We start from the raw sequence: 17,960 nt of genomic DNA on the forward strand, positions 1-17,960 counted from the left end.
AAAATGCCTATAAAATGATGTACAAAGAAGCCTGTGCTTTTTTTCCTTGTAAGAGTTAGGAACAAATGGTTTCCTGTTCTGAATTCGCCATTTTTCAGGCTTTCAAGAACAGGTTGAGTGGAAACAAAAAAACATATTTTTATAAGCTTACCATCAGTTTTGTGAGCTATATATATATTTTTTGCCAATAGGACATGCGTTGACGGAATGGAAGAGGAGGGTATGAAAGCTGAATGGGAAGAGAGAAAGGCATACATTTCTGAAAGGTAGACAACATTCCAGGTTTAGGAAGCGGCCATTTGCACAGGTCAGGCAACAACCATAGTTCGGGGCACAAATTGGAAAAATGACAGAGAAAAAAATGTATGTACTGTTTTTAATGGACAACCTGTAAGGTAATGGCTTCTGTGAGTATTGAGTAAAACAATGCACCATTGCATTCCCCTGACTTTTCTAGTTAGGAAATCGCACACTTTTCGTAATGTTTCACAAAATGAGCAATACCACAAGCCAAAAACTGAGCCATGGACACTGGATTTTTATGCTGACGGCCTAAACAGACGTACCTAGCATGTGAAAATATGGAAAACAAATGTGGTGAGGAATGGCAAGCATACATTTTTTGAAAGAGGAAAGGCAGACCTTTTGAAGGATAGGTGACTTGTGTAGGTTACAAAAGCGTACAGTGCCTAAAGTAGCGACTTAATGTAGGTTTCATTTGTGACATGAAAGGATTGTGTAACAAAGTGCAGTAGCAAATGTATGAAAATGTTATCAAAACCAAGAGAAAACAACAAATGTCCTACCTTGCCACAGGTGTCCCGACGAAAACGGTACCTCACATGTGTGGGTGCACCGATCTGGGCGCAAAGGGAGAAGGCTAAACCACTGGTACATCAAATGCTATGGGGAAGACTGGATTGGCCTTTGGGGACGGGGTGGTCGCAGCCATCAAGGAAAACGGGGAACCTCATGCATTTCTGAAAAGACAACCGTGGGAATCCAGAGATGTGACTTGTGTGATCGCCCTAGAATTTATTACCCACAAGCCTTGGCAAAGTCAAAAACTTAAGGGAAAAGAACCCACAATTTTCAGACATTTGCCACCAGGAAACCACGAAACATGCTGCCAACAACACGTCCTATGTTCCCACAGGTGTCCTAACGAAAACAGTACCTCCCGTGTGGGTGCACCTACCTGGGTGGAAAAGAGTGTCGACTGTCCACAAGTCCAATGCCAGTCCCAGGGAGCCCAGGCAGGGTCTCAACACTAATGCAGCGTAACTAGAGCGCCACGACGTTGTCACTGGTATTTGGTGCCTGTCTGCCATTTGGGTGGACAGCACCCAAGCTCAACAGCTGTCCCGGGGAGGCCCGGCAGGCTCCCCATCCCTCTCCGGAGGGGAAATCTGTAATGCGACCCAGCCAGAGGTGCAGCCTGGCTTGTAAACGGTCAACCCACATGGGAGACAGCCGCCCAAGGCCAGAGACATCACCCCCAACAAATCCTGGAGCTCTGGCTGGCCTGCGTTATAGCTTCTCCCTCTGGGAAAGGTCGGGGACCCTGCCGGGGCTCCCTGTGACTGCTGCTGTGCTTGGGGATTGTCGGCCCACATGGGAGGCAGCCCCCCAAGGCCGGGGACGTCGCCCGACCATCTTGGAGCTCTGGCTGGCCTGTGTTACAGCTTTTCCCCACCAGTGTGCCAATACCTCACCGAAGGGGGGGAAAAGCTGTAACACAGCCCAGCCAGAACTCCAGGATGGTTGTAGGTGATGTCCCCGGCCTTGGGCATCCGTCTCTCATATGGGTCTACTGTTTCCAAACACGTCGGCAGTCCCAGGGAGCCCCGGTAGGCTCCCCCTCCTTTTCCGGAGGGAGAAGCTGTAACACAGGCCAGACAGAGCTCTAGGACGGTTGTAGGTGATGCCCCCGTCCTTGGGTGGCTGTCTACCATGTGGGTCCACCATCCCCAAGTGCAGCGGCAGTCGCAGGGTCCCCATCCCTTACCAGAAGGAAATTATGTAGTGGCCGATCCACATGTGAGACAGCCACTCCCAGTGAACCCTAATGTTCTGCTGGCATGGGGGGTAATTTGTGGTTTGACCCTGCAATTGTGTCCCACCCCACTGACAATGAGCCCTAACCGTAGAATGAAAAAAAAAATTACTTGCATAACATAGAAGCTCCTCACGTAAACAAAACCAAAAACATTCACGATCTGTGGTCAGCCCGGCAAAAACAAATCCTAACTATCACGCTCTGATCACCGCCCACTTTTCAAGCCATCCCTGGTGGTCAAGTGACCCTCACCCCCAAGTAAAAACACATTTGTCTCTTCCTCGGCATAGACCCTGCACCCCCAGAACAACCCCAACAAAAAAAAATTGTTTGGTTTGTTTACCTTTTCGTTTGCCTTCTCCCTAGGGGCAGATGGGCACATTTGTGTGCCCATAAGATGCCCATCTGTCCCCAGGGTGGGCAAAAACGTACTGCCCCATGCTTTAGGGCCAGGAAGGGGCCCATTTTGGGTGCAGATCGAGCGATCTGCGCCCAGCAATGCTTCAAGGAAGGTGTCCTTTCCAACGACACCTCCCTCAATCAAAACAGCATAAAAATGAGAGCTCGAGGGAGGAACTTAACTTCCATTTCAACGCCACAGCCAGAAATTGCTGCAGCTGTGAAATTTACATTCAGTGTCACAGCGCATTACGCACGCTGACGTGACACTGAAGGAAATCCAACCCCCGGGCTGCCCAGACCTAGCCTGGGGGTTTGATTTAACGGAAGTGTTAAAAAGCATGAGCTATCTCGTCCTCCGCACTGGAAACGTAGTGCTGAGGACGAGATAGCTCGTCCTTAGCACTTAATGGGTTAAGTGGACTTTTAGTATTTTGGCTACCTCGCTGACCTTCTTTGTTCTGCTGTGGGACTAACAAACGTTCTAATCTGCATGCACCTGCTATTTCAAATGCTTTATCTAGGGTTTGTTAAATAATCCACAATGTGGATTTCATGGTATGATGTGATCTATCCCCTAAGGAAGCATTAGGTTTGCCAAGTAAAGGGTGTTCTTTAAATGTGCATTTGCAGACCTCCAAAAGGTATTCAATTATCGGAGATGTTTCGTCCTACTTTCAGCGTCTTAGTGTGGGCCATTGAAAATCCTTGGAGATTAAAAATGTTCAGGGTGGGGCTACAGGTATGCAACTTCTATTATGAAACCAGGAAGATCGCAATTTGTATAATCTGTGGGCCACCCTCGCTCTCCAGTACTTTTCCCTATGCTGCACTGAATTGTTTCCACTTCTTATTTTAATGTACAATCGGTCAATCGGGTACGTGTAACAGAGATCAGAACTGCCTCAGTGACTTTTGCCCCCAAAAAGTATTTACAATGTTTCCATTGCTAAAGATTTGCATTTGAAAATCTTAAGATACACAGTGTCAAAGCGTCTTCTTTTCTCATTTTCTTTTGTTTGTGCAGGTTTTCTTAGTTCGAGGCAAGGTGCCACCCCCTGAAATGGCACTAGGCACCTTCAACCGGCCTGACTTTCATGATGCTGCCCCATCCCTGACAGATGTGTACACATTATACTTCACTTCCTCCTACGCTCACACACTGACCCCATTACATCAAAACATGTGCATATTTTATATTTTTAATTTATCGTCCTATATTTCACTGTGATCTGAAGCTTCAGTCTTCTCACCCGGCAGGGAAGCAAGAACACATGGGGTGGTTGGGCAGCAGTAACATATGGGCTCTTAGGCTGGGTCAAAGCTTAGCGGCCATGCAACATGGCCATGCAACATGGATCCTTCAGTGTTTGGCACAAGCCCCATTGCCTCCTAACTCCTTTACCTGTATTCCACCCACCCCACAAAAAAGGAAATTAAATTGCTCCTATTCTGGTTCTAGCCACAGCCCAGCGGGAAGCAGGGCAGGGCACACACTGGGCAACTGCCCGTCCAAACCCCCTCTCTGCTTCTCCACTTAGCACCATCAACTATGATACAATCAAAGTATGCTACAGTAGCACTGCTGGTTTGTGTAAAATTGTGGCTATACCAACATGAAAGTGTGTTAAACTGGCAATAATGGGTGGCATATTGTGGGTGCACCATCATGAAGAGGCTGTACAGGGCAATCCTGGCTTAAAGCATGGGTATTGCATCATGGGTTTTTCAGTGGAATAAATTGTGAGCTCAGGCATCAAGAAAGCCCTTTATCGTAGGAATGTTGGCCTACATTGCGGTTCGTCCCCGCATCATTGAAGGTGTATAAACTGGCAATGCTGGATCCGATATATTGTGGGGGGAAGCATGGAAGAATTTTACATACCTTTTTAGTATATATTTTGGGCACAGCATCATGAAAGTATACCAATGTGAATACTGGCATATTTGTGGGCAGTATCTTATAGAGGTAATGCTGGCATATACATGTGGGCACAGGCGTCCAGGAACATGTAAAATAAAATGCTCCTGTGTACTGTTGGGGACCTGTCATCTGTTTGATTTGTTAATGTGTTGTCCCACAGAACTGTTTGTAAATTGTACCCCTCTATGGTAAATTGAGTGGTCTTGATATGCTTGTGCAAATCTGGGGGCAATATTAATGATCCTGCATTAAAAATGTTTACCAGCCACTACTGCCAATTTGGAGTGCTTTTATGCCCCAAGTAGCCCCCCTCCCCTTTCACTCCAGCACCAAAAGCTAGCCTGTCACTGTGTTACATATTTGTAAAACGCAACTGAAGCCACTCATGTGGCAGCCTTTGACTGCATAAGACCATGTGATGGAAAAGGAACAGAGGAGCATAGAGAGCCTTTGGCTATGGGACAGCCACTGTTTTTTTTTAAACCAGTAGGATGTAAAATTCCCTACAAAGTGATACAAGCAAAAAGAGCTATAGTCGCTTGGACCTTATCTGGGAATTTGAGAAATGGTTTAGTTCTAGATGGCACAGCCTGGAGGAAACAGTCTAGTCACTATTAAAGACCATGGCAGATGCTCTACCAGTTTTAGCAAAGAAAACAGCTACATTTACTCCATAAACTTAACTGAGCCACTCTTTGCATGTACATTTTGGGACTGGAAGTACAAATAAAAGCAGGTTTTCCTTAATATTGTATAGTTACGTACTAGCAAAAGATGAAAGACCTGCTTCTGTGAAATTCTCAGTTTAAAAAATATATAATTTCACTGGAAAAACCTATTTAAGGTGCAGTTAAGTTGCATAGATTGAACATAACAAAACCCTTGGAATTCAGCGTCATGACCAGCTTAACTCTGCTCTCATTGATCTCCCCATAATGCCATTTTGTATGGCATTGTGAAGAACTGATTGTGGTGGTCTGCTAGACCACCACAAGAAGTTGCCTGCGCCTAGTAGAATGTACATGTTATGTTAGGGTTAATGTGGAGTTTGAGTAAACCCTGGGGTGCCACGACTAAAATGCACCTGTCTCCGCGTCCTTTCCTTTACGCCATCACCACACTTTGGCGATGAGGATTAGGCACACCACAGTGGCGACCCAATGTCCTGTTGGAAAGCTGCCTTTTTGCTAGTCGAGTCGCACGGTGTCTTCTCAGGTGCTGGCTGTGGGAGTCATGGGAGAAGGCCACTGAACTGCATGGTGGCCCCCCCTTGAGTCCCTGAGTGTACCGGAGAAGCCAGTGGGACAAGGCTGAACTCTGGAGCTCCAGCAGGACGACATGACGCCACCGAGGTTGCGTGGGTAGTGGTTCAACAGCGTCATAGCGCGCCCCTTCATTGCCACCTGCAAGCCAAAGGAGTTACTGCATCAGTGCTTGTTACAGGAACTTGAAACTGTTTTGCGGCGTCATGCACAGCACCCAGGCCAGGGCACCCTGTGCTTCCTTGCAACACCAGGTTAGCCACCCATTTCCTGCAAGTTATGGTTGGATACGTTTAAAGTTTACTTGAGGGCAGCTGGGGGAGCCGACTACAGCGATGAACAGAAGGAAGCAGCCATGTTGCATTACCTAGAGACAAAGGGCCTGCACATATTTGGGCATTTACCTGGTGATGAAGTCATTGTGCAAGCAGGTGGGGAAGGCAAAAACATGGTCCGTGCATACGAGACAGCCTTTTAAGAAGCTCACAAAACGTTTTGGGAAAACATCCTAATATGGTGCTGGAGTGTTATCACTTTTAATCAAGAACGCATGGTGTGGAGGTGTCCATTGACAGTTATGTCACTGCCCTGAGGACACTGATGGTTACACACCCTTTCACCGGGACCTTAGATGAGTGCATAAGGGACTGCATTATGATGGGGACATGGAATGGCTGAGGATCGACAAGGACCCACATGCGTTGGAACTGGCTAGGACTATTGAGGAATCTGCCAAGAACATCCGGGCACTGACCCTTAAGGTTGGAGCACTGTTCAGCGTTAGAGGGACAACTATGTAAGCAGTGTATCCTACTAAGAAAAATGAGGGTGGCAGACTGAACAATGAACAAACCCAGAGTAGATGGGGGGGGGGGGGGGGGTGGGGAGCAGGAGCAACTACCAACATGGGCGGAAGGAACAAAGGGAACGGCAACCGTTGTGGTTGGGGCAGTCACCCCACAGGTGCCAGTGGGTGTCCTACGGCAGAATGCAGGCGCTGTGGAGCGACCGGATGTTTTGCCCGGCAGTGCAGAGCTACTTTTTTGCATGCAGAAGGATTTTGTCCACCTCGTCGAGACTACCGAGCGCAAAGAGCCCTGTGGAGAGAGAGTGTTACTCCATGTGCAAGGAGACGAACATAAAGGGCCATGGAGCATGGTGAAGGTAAATGGGGCAGATATCGAAATTATTATGGTGGATTCTGGGTCCCCTTATACAATGGTGGCTCCAGAACTTTACAGGGATACTTACAAGAAGTATGTGGAAACACGCTTTTGCCCCCCCCCCCCACCCCGACATAAAGCCAACCTGTTGGGAAGCTCCTAATCAAAGTTCTGGGATATGAATGGGCCGATATCCAATTCAGAGGCAGGTTCACCACGGGCAAGCTGTATTTTGCACACAAGGGAGCAAGTGTTTTGGGGTGGAATGAGCAAGCTGTGTTGGACATCCAAATTTGCCCTGGAAGGAGCGTTCCCATTCTGTCTGGATGCTGAAAGGCCCATGTCAGCTGTCCGTTTCAAGGAAACGTACCCAAGTGTGTTCTGCATCAGTTTTTGTGCACAAAATGGTATTGAAGAGAGAGGTGAAGCTAATTGCGCACAAGGTCAGGAATGTAGCAGTGTTGGCGCGTGAGGGACTCAATGCCAAGTTGACAGAAGACTGTGTGATAGTGGCTATGGAAGCCTTGGAATGGTTGTCGCTGATGGTTTTGGCAAGGAAGCAAGATGGCGGCCTAAGGATGTGTGTAGACCACTGTGACCTCGCCAACATCTGGGTAGAAGGGCATCCTCTCCCAAACTTCAATGAAATATTAACCATGATGGACAAAGCAGCATTGTTTCAATTTTTTACTTGTCTTTGGCCTATCACCAGATTGACCTACATGAGTTGTCATGCCATTTAAACATCCTTTACCTCTTTTGGTGAATACATAATCTTCTGAATGCCCTTCAGATTCGCATCTTAGGTAGCTGTTTTTCAGCGTCTGTTGCAAGAACATTTCGGTCGTTTGGTGGGGGTGAACTGTTTTCAAGATTGCATTTTTGGTGTGGCGGATGAATGAAAAAGAGCACGATCAAAGTGTGCATGCAGGTTTGAGTGTGTTGTGTGAGAGAGGATTGACTGTGAAGTGTCTAAATGTCAAAGGTGCACAATGTCGCCTATCTGGGTCATATCATTGACAAGACAGCCATTGGACACAAGGAAGGATTGGTGAATTTACTTAAGGAAACGCCTGTTCCTGTATCTAAGGAACAATTGCTTTCGTTTTTAGGGATGGCTGAGTTTTATGTAAAATGTATTCTATTTTTTTTGGGTTTTTATTGTTTTGATTCCCGGCTGTAAACGGGAATCTTTCACAAGTGCATACAACATTCATAAAATGCAAAATTCATAAAATAATAAAACAAAAACACTGTGGATATCCTTTACAAGAAAAAAGAAAGAATGTTGCACCTCTACTTACATTTTTCCTCTGAGTTATACCTAATTCATCAAATGCACCAACCAGGAAGAAAGTACGTCCATTCGAGTAGCTAGCCAGCTACCGCAAAGGCTATCTTTGTTTCTTATTTTCCTCCCCCAGTCTACCTAATTTCTCCAGAATTTTGTAAAGCGGGTAACCTAAGGCTAAAATATGGCTCTGTGCTTGTCCTCCCGCATCAGGCTGGCCCAACAGGCTTCATTACCCTGTGTCATAGCTAAACATCTCTTCCAATCTTCCTCAAATGCCGTACAGCCCAAGACCAAATGTTGGTTCTTTCCTTACCTTGTTTCCTTTACTGCAGCCATACCACATAACCTACAGCTTCAATCTATTGTACCACCATTTTTTAAAATAATTTTATTATTTTCTACAACCAACAAACCAAAAACAAAACTTGCAGTGCATATCACATTATTGCAACATTTTACTTAGGGTAGGCAGTGGTCATTGATCGGCCTGTTTCCCCCCCACCAACTCGAGCCTCTTTTTTCGATTCCCTTTCTTCTGAATCATGGTCTGTAGCCCGGTCATGAGCGGGCTCATACAGGGTAGCTATCACGCGTTTCCAAGCCATCAGGGATTCTGTTTCTTCTTTCTTCTTCCCCACCTTTACCACCCGCCTCTTGCCATACTGCCGTTTCGGCCTCTGACCATTTCTGCAGATCTCCCCACCAGGCCTCTACCCTTGGCCTGTTACACGCTTTCCATTCCATGGATATTCTACGTTTAGCAAGTATATATGATAGATCCTTCAGTTTGCTTACATGTCTCATTTGGCGAGGTCTAGGGAACCCTCCTATCATGCATGCCCACTCTGATTCCACATGTAGCTTGACTCCTTTCTCGTCTAGCCGTTGTGCTATTTCTGCCCAGAACTTCCCAATTTCCGGGCATGCCCAGAACATGTGCATCATCCCGGCATTCTCCTCCTTGCATTTGGGACATCTTTGCGGTTCTGCGTTCTTAAACTTAGCTAATTTTTGGGGCATCATATACACTCTATAGGTAACATATAGTTGTATTTGCTGCAGTCTTGCATTTCTGGACACTTTCTTGTGATAACTCTGCACTCGCTCCCACGTCCCATCGCTCATGGGTTCCCCTACTTCTTCTTCCCAATCTCCTCTCAGTTGGGCCAGTTCTTTCCGCACCCTAGACATTAAAATCTCCATATAATCTGGAAATCTCATGCCCTCCCTCTGTTATATCGTTTCGGCGGCTGTATCGGGTTCCTCCCCCAATTTTATTCCGGACCATGTTTCTGTGATCCGTCTCACAATGCGGTTATATGCAATATATTGCCCTGCCTGTAGCCCGGTTTCTTCAATCAGGGCTTCAAATCCTTTTATTTCCCCTTCCAGCCATGTCTCCCAGTGTTGTTATCCCCACTGGTTCCCAGTACCTGCGTATCGTCTTTAATTGCCCATCCCCTCCCGCCAGCGCCACTAGCGGCACCTGCGGGGAGCACGGGGTTGGGTTCTCCATGGCTTGGCACGCTTACCGCTATATTTTCCACCCCAATATCGTCATATCAGAGCGCCCTTTCAATTGCGTTATATGAAGCCATATTATTTCCATCAGGAAGAAAGGGGCACTTTCCTCTCTTAGCAGTCTCGTTTCTGAGGTTAGTTCCTCTGATAGCCACCTTGCCACATATTGCAGTTGGCTAGCCAGGTAGTAAACCTCATAATTGGGTAGTTTAATGCCCCCCTTATCGTACGCATTTTTGCAATGTCCAAAGGGCAATTCTGCTTCTAGTACCGTGCCACAGGAATTCTCTGCTGATACTCTGTAGCTTAGTAAAAAACTGTTTCGGTATCAAGTATGGAATATTCCCAAAGAAATGCAATAGCCTCGGTAGTACCACCATTTTCAGTAATGCCCCCCTCCCCATCATTGCCAATGGAAGCTTTGTCCAAAACCGCATGCTATTGCTGATGTTCTGTACCGCCTCTTCCGTATTATGTGTATGCTCTGCCTCTACCGTGTGGTATATGTTTAGGCCTAGATATCTAAACAAATCTGTCTTCCACGGTATTGGCAGGACTGGTAGCTTTTCTTCGGGGACCCCTACATACCTACCCAAGGGAAATATACAGTATTTCTTGGGGGATAATGCAGCAAAACATCACTTCTAGTATATGTTGGAGGTTCTCCTCTGGGTATCTTAAGTATAGTAACATGTCATCTGCATACAGTGAAAATTAAGTGCGGCGTCCCTTTCACACCGATCCCAATTTCCCCGTATTGCTGTCTCGGGCATATTGCCAGTGGTTCCAATGCTAGTATGTATAACATTGGCGACCAGGGGCATCCCCGTCTAGTGCCCCTGCTTATTTGCCATCTCTCCGAGATAATCGCTCCTGTCTTGACCCTTGCCAGCGGTTCGCTATACAATAATCTGACCCATTTGCGATATCCCGGTTCTATCCCGTAACTCGTCAAAACCACACTTAGCCAAGGCCACTTGACCGAGTCAAATGCTTTTATAGCATCGAGTGACACGATTGCTATCTCGTTTGAGTCTCCCTTTGTGTGTTCTATGACCCTATGCAATGTTCTGTGATTATCTGAGACATTCCGTCCCGGGACATCCAGTTTGTTCTGGGTGTATCAATTTACTTATGACCCGTTGCATTCTGCTGGCCAGCACCGCGGTAAGTATTTTGCTATCTTGATTTAGCATAGATAGCGACCTATATGAACCGCAGTCTTTGCCAGGTGTGTTGTGCCTGGGTAGCAGGATTATTATGGCCTCTCTAAGGGATTCTGGCAGTTTCCCTATTTCAAATGCCTCGTTTAACATGGCTAGCAAGGGGGGGGAGCACTTCGCTTTTATACATCTTATAAAACTTGCTGGGGAGTCCATCCGTCCCCGGGGTCTTACTAGTGGGCAGCTGTACCACTATCGCTTCCACAACCTCTAATGTGATGGGGGGCTTCTAAATCTGCCCGCTCCTCTTCGCTTATTCTCGACACTCCTATGTCTTCCAACGTATTTATAATTTCTCTTCCATCCGGCCCGCCCATGTCTTCATACAGGTGTTTATTGTATTCCAGAAATTCCAAGTTTACACCCTCCTGAGTATCCACCTCCTGCCCCTCTCTTCCTGTTATTAGTCTGATCGGTGCTCTGGGTGTCTCGCCCTTACACAGCCAGGCCAGTATTCTCCCTGGTTTATCTCCTCCCGCATGCTGCCTCTCTCCATATTTTTTGTAGTTTAAGTAACAGTCTCTCCCAGTACCCGGAGCATTTCTGTTGCAGTTGATTTATGGCTTCTGCATCTTCATTGGTGTCACTTCCTCTACCCATCAGTGTCTCTAGCTCCTTTTCTGTCTTCTGTAGGTCTCTATCTCTCCCTCTAGGCCCCCTGATTTAGCTATAGCTATTCCCCTTACCACCACTTTAAATGCTTCCCATAATGTGCCGGCCGAGTCCAGGCTCCCCGTATTTTTAAGTAATTAATTATCTCTTCTCTCAGGTCTTCTCTAAACATCATGTCTTAAAGTGCTTCTGCTTGGAGCCGCCACGTTGGGATCCTAGCCGTTGTGGGTCGATATTGCCATGCTGCGACTAGAGGTGAGTGGTCCGATGGGACCCTTGCCTTATATTCAGTCCGCGTTGTATCTGCCATGATGCTCTGTGTGGCGAATATATAGTCTATCCTAGTGTGTTAAGTTCTGAGGGGCGGAGTAGTGTGAGTACTGTCTGTCTTGCGGTGTTGTACTCTCCATGTGTCTTTTAGCCGGAGATCTGCAAGCAGTCTCTTCCGGGTCCTGGCAGCCAGTGTGGGTTTATCCAGCTTTTATCTGATCCATCTATCTTGGGGTCTAGCTTGCTGTTAGTCACCTCCCCATATAATCGCCTCCCTAAGGTACGGGCTCAGCTTGGTATATAGGGTCTTAAAATATGACACTGTATCGTGGTTCGGGGCGTATGTGTTGATGATACACACCTCTCTATTCTCCACTAGCCCCCGTAATCCCACCATCCTACCATCCTCCTGGATTAGATATTGGTTCTCATTAGTTAAGTTAATCCGTGGATTGCAATAGCTGAAATGGGACATGTGGTGCCACCCAGGTAATCACCCCTCTGGCATATGCTGAATTTGGTGCCCCATAAACCGTCCCCTTCCACTTTTTCTGTATTTTTTTTTTTTATTTTTTTTTTTATTGTATATGGTTTACAAAAAACCTTTACAAATAGAACAAACTTTATAATTAAAAAAAACAAAATAGTAAAAAAAGAAAGAGATAAACATTCATTGCTTTGCATTTGCATTTGAAAAAAGAAGAAAAAGAAAATACCCGCTAAAGAAATACGAAATAACAGATTTACATAAGTTGCAAGAGTTAGCAAATTTTACAGAAAAGGGACAGACAATAGATAATCAACCGGTTTCAGATTTGAAATTTGATTGTCTAAGATTAGTCAAGTCAATAAAAAGTACTAGTTACAGAGAATAACAGAATAAATACAAGGTATAAAATATGAAATACATTGCTCATATTAAAAAACACTGTGCTCCTATAGTAAAAAAATTCATAGTTCCAAGAATAGGAGCAAAAATCAGACCAAAGGGGCATATAGGTCAAGGGCTCTGATAAAGCCCGCCACAGCCAGACCAACCTTGATGTTCGAGATTGAGAGACATTGTGACCAAATCCAATTGTCTACCCCAAGTCGCCCCATAACATTAAAAATGCCTAGATATTTGTCCCTTAAAGAGGTCAAAGCCTTGCAATCAAGAATGAGATGCCGAGAAGTTTCAGTGACCCCCAAAAGTTTGCAAAAACGACAGGTGGGATCCAAATCAGAAAACTTCTTCCTTTTACGTAGGACTTCCCGAGTGGGAAGAAGGTTCCATCTGAGTTTTATAAGAAGAGAGCGGTAGTGTCTATTAGGAAATTGGAACAAAATAAAGGACATCACACCTCTCTTCTTATGATCAAATTGAAGATCACTCAGTGAGGAATAACCATGAAGTTTTTCGATAGTATTACTCCAATCATGGCTGAACAGAGACTCCTTTACCTTGTTAGGGTTTGTAAGTAATGTGTCCCTGTCGGAGGATATATCCATCAGGGTCTTATCGCAGAGAGTGGAGAAAAGATGGAGATATATGTTGTGGCCCGAGTGTGTCTGGGAAAAAATCATGTGGCCCACATCAGCATATAAAGTATCGGGTCTGGGGGAAAGCAAGGCTGAGAACAATGAGAGAACCTTCCAAAGAATCCTAGCTCGTAGAGAAACCAGACCCAACTCATATCTAATGGCAACAGTAGGAATTGAATTGGGCAGTTTTAAAACTTTCCTCCAGTAAATACCTTCAAGAGAGTCCCAGAAGGGCAGAAGTGTAAGGTAATGGAGTTCCATACCATACAATAACTTTGGAGTCACCTTACCCTTGAAAAAGTCTACCACAGGTTTAAGGGAAAACGTACAATATTTATTCTCCAAAGTACGTGATTGGGAGATGAGAGGGAGCAGTTTCTGTCTAAGAAATCGTCTCAGTTCTATCACCGATGGTTGGGCCAAGATCAAAAAGCCCAAATAGACGATTTTGTTAACTCGAGAAATGTTTGTTCCCCCCATTTTCCATACTTTGTTGTTTCGGGTTCTCCCCTTTGAGAATTCCATGATACGTGTTTTACCAGGATTGATCTTCAGCCCATTTAGCAGTGCATACTGTTCAAATTTACACAGGAGCCTCTGCAGGCCCACTTTGGTCTGGTCGAACAAGAGAAAGTCATCGGCATATGCCAACCATGAGAATCTCAGGTCCCCAAGTTTAGCACTCACCATGCCTGCATTTTTCAGGAAGTTATCCACATCCGCCAAATAGAGGATAAATAGACAGGGAGCTAACGAGCAACCCTGTCTCACCCCGATACGCGTCCTAATCCTCCTAGAGAGAGTACCAGCCAAATCGAGCCTGATGTGTACCCCCGAGTTTTCATAGAGGGCCATAATGAGAGAAAGGAGGCCCGCCGGGATGCCCCATTTAGTTAATTTTTCCCATAATCTGGATCTAATGACCAGATCAAATGCATTGGATAAATCAATTGAGGCGACATACAAAGGACCATCAGATTTTCCCCAGGAAGAGGTCTGAAGGGCAGTTATAATAAGACCATTGAGATTGGTAGAGTGGCCGGCCCTGAAGCCAGTTTGGTATTTGGGGAGAATATGATTGTCCCTAATCCATATGTTAAGATGGGAGAGGAGCAGAGAAGCAAAAAGCTTACAGTCCGCGTCTATAAGAGAGATCGGTCTATAATTCTTTACCTCAGAGCGTAAGCCTCTCTTAAAGATTGGGACAATATGGGCCGTATGCCAACTCATAGGGACCTTCCCGGAATTTACTACGTCCTGAAAAAGCAGGAAGAGTAGATTGGCCCAAATCTCGGGCTCGGCTTTGAATGTATTGTTCGTAAGGCCATTTGGGCCTGGCGCCCTAGATTTCTTAGCCTTAGAAATAAGACAGAACACTGTCTCCAGATCAAAAACAGGTTTCCATGTGTCATTCGATGGGTAAATCATCAATGCATCCGAAGCCAAGTCTTCCTCCCCAATATCAAAAAGTTTAGAGTAATAGTCAAACCATTTGGCCTCTGGGATTGCATTAAGCTGATCAGCCATCAATGTGTTATCAAGGCTGGAAACCGAAGCCCAAAAAGCCCTCACATCTCGTTTTATTAGTACTGCAAGCATATACTGTGCGTCATTTTGAATCATAGTAATTTTTCTATGCTTACAGTAGTTTTTGTATTTTTGACGAATGGTTTTAATTTTTGTTGTTTTATCTGCCCAATCCATATCTAGGGCTTGAACATCCCTAATAAGTTTCTTAGTAAGGGCCTTAACATTGGCCAATTGTTGGTCGAAACTATGGTTGTGAGATTTTTTGAAGACCCCTTTCCTTAGCTGGCCATAAATACTACTCTGTAAGACATTGAGAAAACTATCAAAAGAAGAAGTGTTAAAGACTGCTATTTTCCAGCAGAGCGAGGTGTGGTTAAGGGAAGAGATCAGTTTATTATTAAGAACACTGATATTAAAAGGAGACCACCTTATCCCTGTCCCTTGCCTAACAGTATAAAGCTGAGTGGGTCCACCCTCCGGCAGAAGCTTGGTGAAAAAGGGGCATAGAAATTGAACCCGGAGAATACCATGATCGCTCCATGAATTAAAGGACACCTTGACATTAGAAGAAAATGGAATCAGGGAATGGTCGACAAAGACGTAGTCTAAGGTGGAAAATGAGGACGATCTACGCCAGGTTGGGCAGGAAGGATTAGTAGCATCATAATGGCTGTTAAGACAAGTTAGGCCAATTGAATCCAAAGCCAGATTCCAAGATCGGCCCCATGTAAGTTTTAGTCCTATACGTGGGTCGTCTTCCATAACCAAACCCAGGTCATCATAAATAGATTCCAGACAAAGAGTGCAGTCTGAATTTAGATCGCCCGCCAAAATGAGTTTGCCCATGGGGTGCAGATATCTCCAGGCAAGGATTGTATCAGTTAACTTCTCCAGAAACAATTCGAGAGGAGAGATTCCCGTATGCCAGTAAACATTGACCAAAAGAAAGTAACAATTAGAATCCGGAAAAAACACCTCTAAGGCCATAAAGCCAAAAGGTGTATCCGAAAGCTCCTTAGCAACAGAGCCGAAGGAGGTTCTTACCCCTATAATGAGTCCCCCCGATGCGCGGCCTCCCAGGCTAGGTTTGGCACATTGAGAGAAAATATCGAATCCATCAAGAACTGGAGTTGAAAGTAGCCAAGTTTCTTGGAGAAAAAAGCAATGCGAAGCCTTAATCACGGCAACCGTTTCTAGGTTCGTGAACAGATGGGAATTACCTCTAGAGTTCCAAGAAAAGAAACTGAAGCTATTTAGATGGCGGACCTTCGAAGAGGATTCTGATTTAGCGGGAATTAAGTCATTTCCATAAGCCTGCGGTGACATGTGCCCAGCTCGCGGAGTCTCCATTAGATTTGGGCAAAAAATGCCTCCGTTGGGGTGGGGGAGTTCTTTCTGGATGGTAGACCATTGTAAGATTACCTCTATATTCAGCCCCCTCTCCGTTATTTTTGGCAAATTGAGAAGAGTCCACTATTTTTGCTTCAAATCCTAGTTGCTTCAACCCTTCCATATGCCCCATGATCAAGTTTAAAACTACCTTCGATCTAAGAATAATATTACTAACATCTACCCGATCATGGAAAGGGAATAAAATGCAATCTATGTCATAGCTAGAGATAAGCGAAAGCGAAGGAAGTTGGTGAAAGATTTTAAGTATGTTACCACGATTTAAACAGATTGGCATATCTTCGCCCCAAAGACTGGAAAGCTGTATAACATCACCAGAACCTTTTGTTGTAGCAGAGACAGGTAAGGACTCAGTAATTTTTTTGGTAAAGTGAACAAGGGGGTCAGCCGCCAGATCACAACCCCTTGCCCCTCTTAGTATAGTCCTATTGTGGTTGACATTTGGCCCCAGTGGAAATCTTTCCCAAGATTTGGAAACGTTCTTATTATGGGCAAAGTCAAACCCAGAGGGGACCGCTTCTCGAGCCGCAGACATACGCATATTTGAGATGCTAAGAGAAGCAAGGTTAAAAGGGGGGAGAGTCGATAAGACATTGTCTGATCGATCTGTCATATCTCCATCCCTCTTAATGCAGTCCATATTAACATGGAGCTCCTCAGGAGCAGACAAGAATGCCGGGTCAGAAGGAGAGAGCCGAGTAGTAGGAACCTCGTCCTGTGACAAGCTTACGTTGGAATTAGACACTGTCACCTTGCTGATCTTGGGAACAAGTAGTGACTGAAATAAATGTTTAACCATATCAATGTTAACCATATTAACAGTCGGCGTAGTTAGAGAAGTGTCCGGATAATTCAGGCTTTTTCCAGAAGTAGACTCCAGAGAAGTAGAGGGGAGAATTGCTTCTGGGGCAGAGTCCATAGCCTCCGCTGCAACATTATCAGTAGGCAGTGCTACAGGGTTGGTACTAGTGGATGCTGGTACGGTAAGAGGTGTTATCCGAATGCTAGAAACTGCAATTTCACCAGTACCCACAGTCCTTGGCCCCGCATCTATAGAAGCAGAGGTATTAATCAACATACCCACCGCATCCGTTAAAACAGATGCAGGTGGTAAAATAGGTGGATCATTGGTGGTAACTGGAGTGGTCACATGAATGGAAGGGGGGATTGATTCAACAGAGTTATCAGTCCCCTGTGGAACTGCAACAGTGGTTGAAGGGACTAAAGAGTTTGCCATAAAGAGGTTTTTGAAAAATTGATTAGTATACGAAGTAATCTTTTGACATTCTTCTGATTTTTAGTTTTCTTCATTTGTTGGCTCATTTTCCTTTTCTTTCCTAGACAGGGGGGGACTTTTGGACAGGAATTTTCCTCTGGGGGCTCAGAGGAAATTGCTGCGATTTCTGGAGTTAGGCTAATCATGTTTTCTCCTAAGGATGCGATATGGTCACCTTTAGAACGGACGGCCGACTCTGCAGTCCCACCTGCACATGAACGATCTTGTATAGAGGGTTTGAGGGATACCCTTGGTAGATCCTCCTGTACTTTGTCCTCTCCTCTTTCCGTAGAGAATACAGTCGGGACACTGGGAAGTATATCTGTAGGGTCGTCATCCTCTCGCAAACCATCAGAGGCAGCTCGGGGAGTCATAAAGGAAGGGCCCCGGGAATCAGGATCTAGTGGTTGGAGAACCAGAAGACCCGGGGCCGCATTGGGGTCCACCCCTAAAGTAGTTGCCGTAGTCCCCGTAGGCCCCTGATGTAAATCGT

At 45.5% G+C, this 17,960-nt stretch overlaps 1 protein-coding gene across 1 annotated transcript in view; it reads left to right on the forward strand.

The window, feature by feature from the left end:
• Window positions 1-17,960, forward strand: part of LOC138541759 (bromodomain testis-specific protein-like) — a 2,079,689-nt gene that overhangs the window by 1,119 nt on the left and 2,060,610 nt on the right. The window lies entirely within an intron of this gene.

This window comes from Ambystoma mexicanum, chromosome 1q (genome assembly GCF_040938575.1).
Source record: "Ambystoma mexicanum isolate Mex_15411 chromosome 1q, UKY_AmexF1_1, whole genome shotgun sequence".
In the NCBI taxonomy this organism is placed as follows: domain Eukaryota; kingdom Metazoa; phylum Chordata; class Amphibia; order Caudata; family Ambystomatidae; genus Ambystoma; species Ambystoma mexicanum.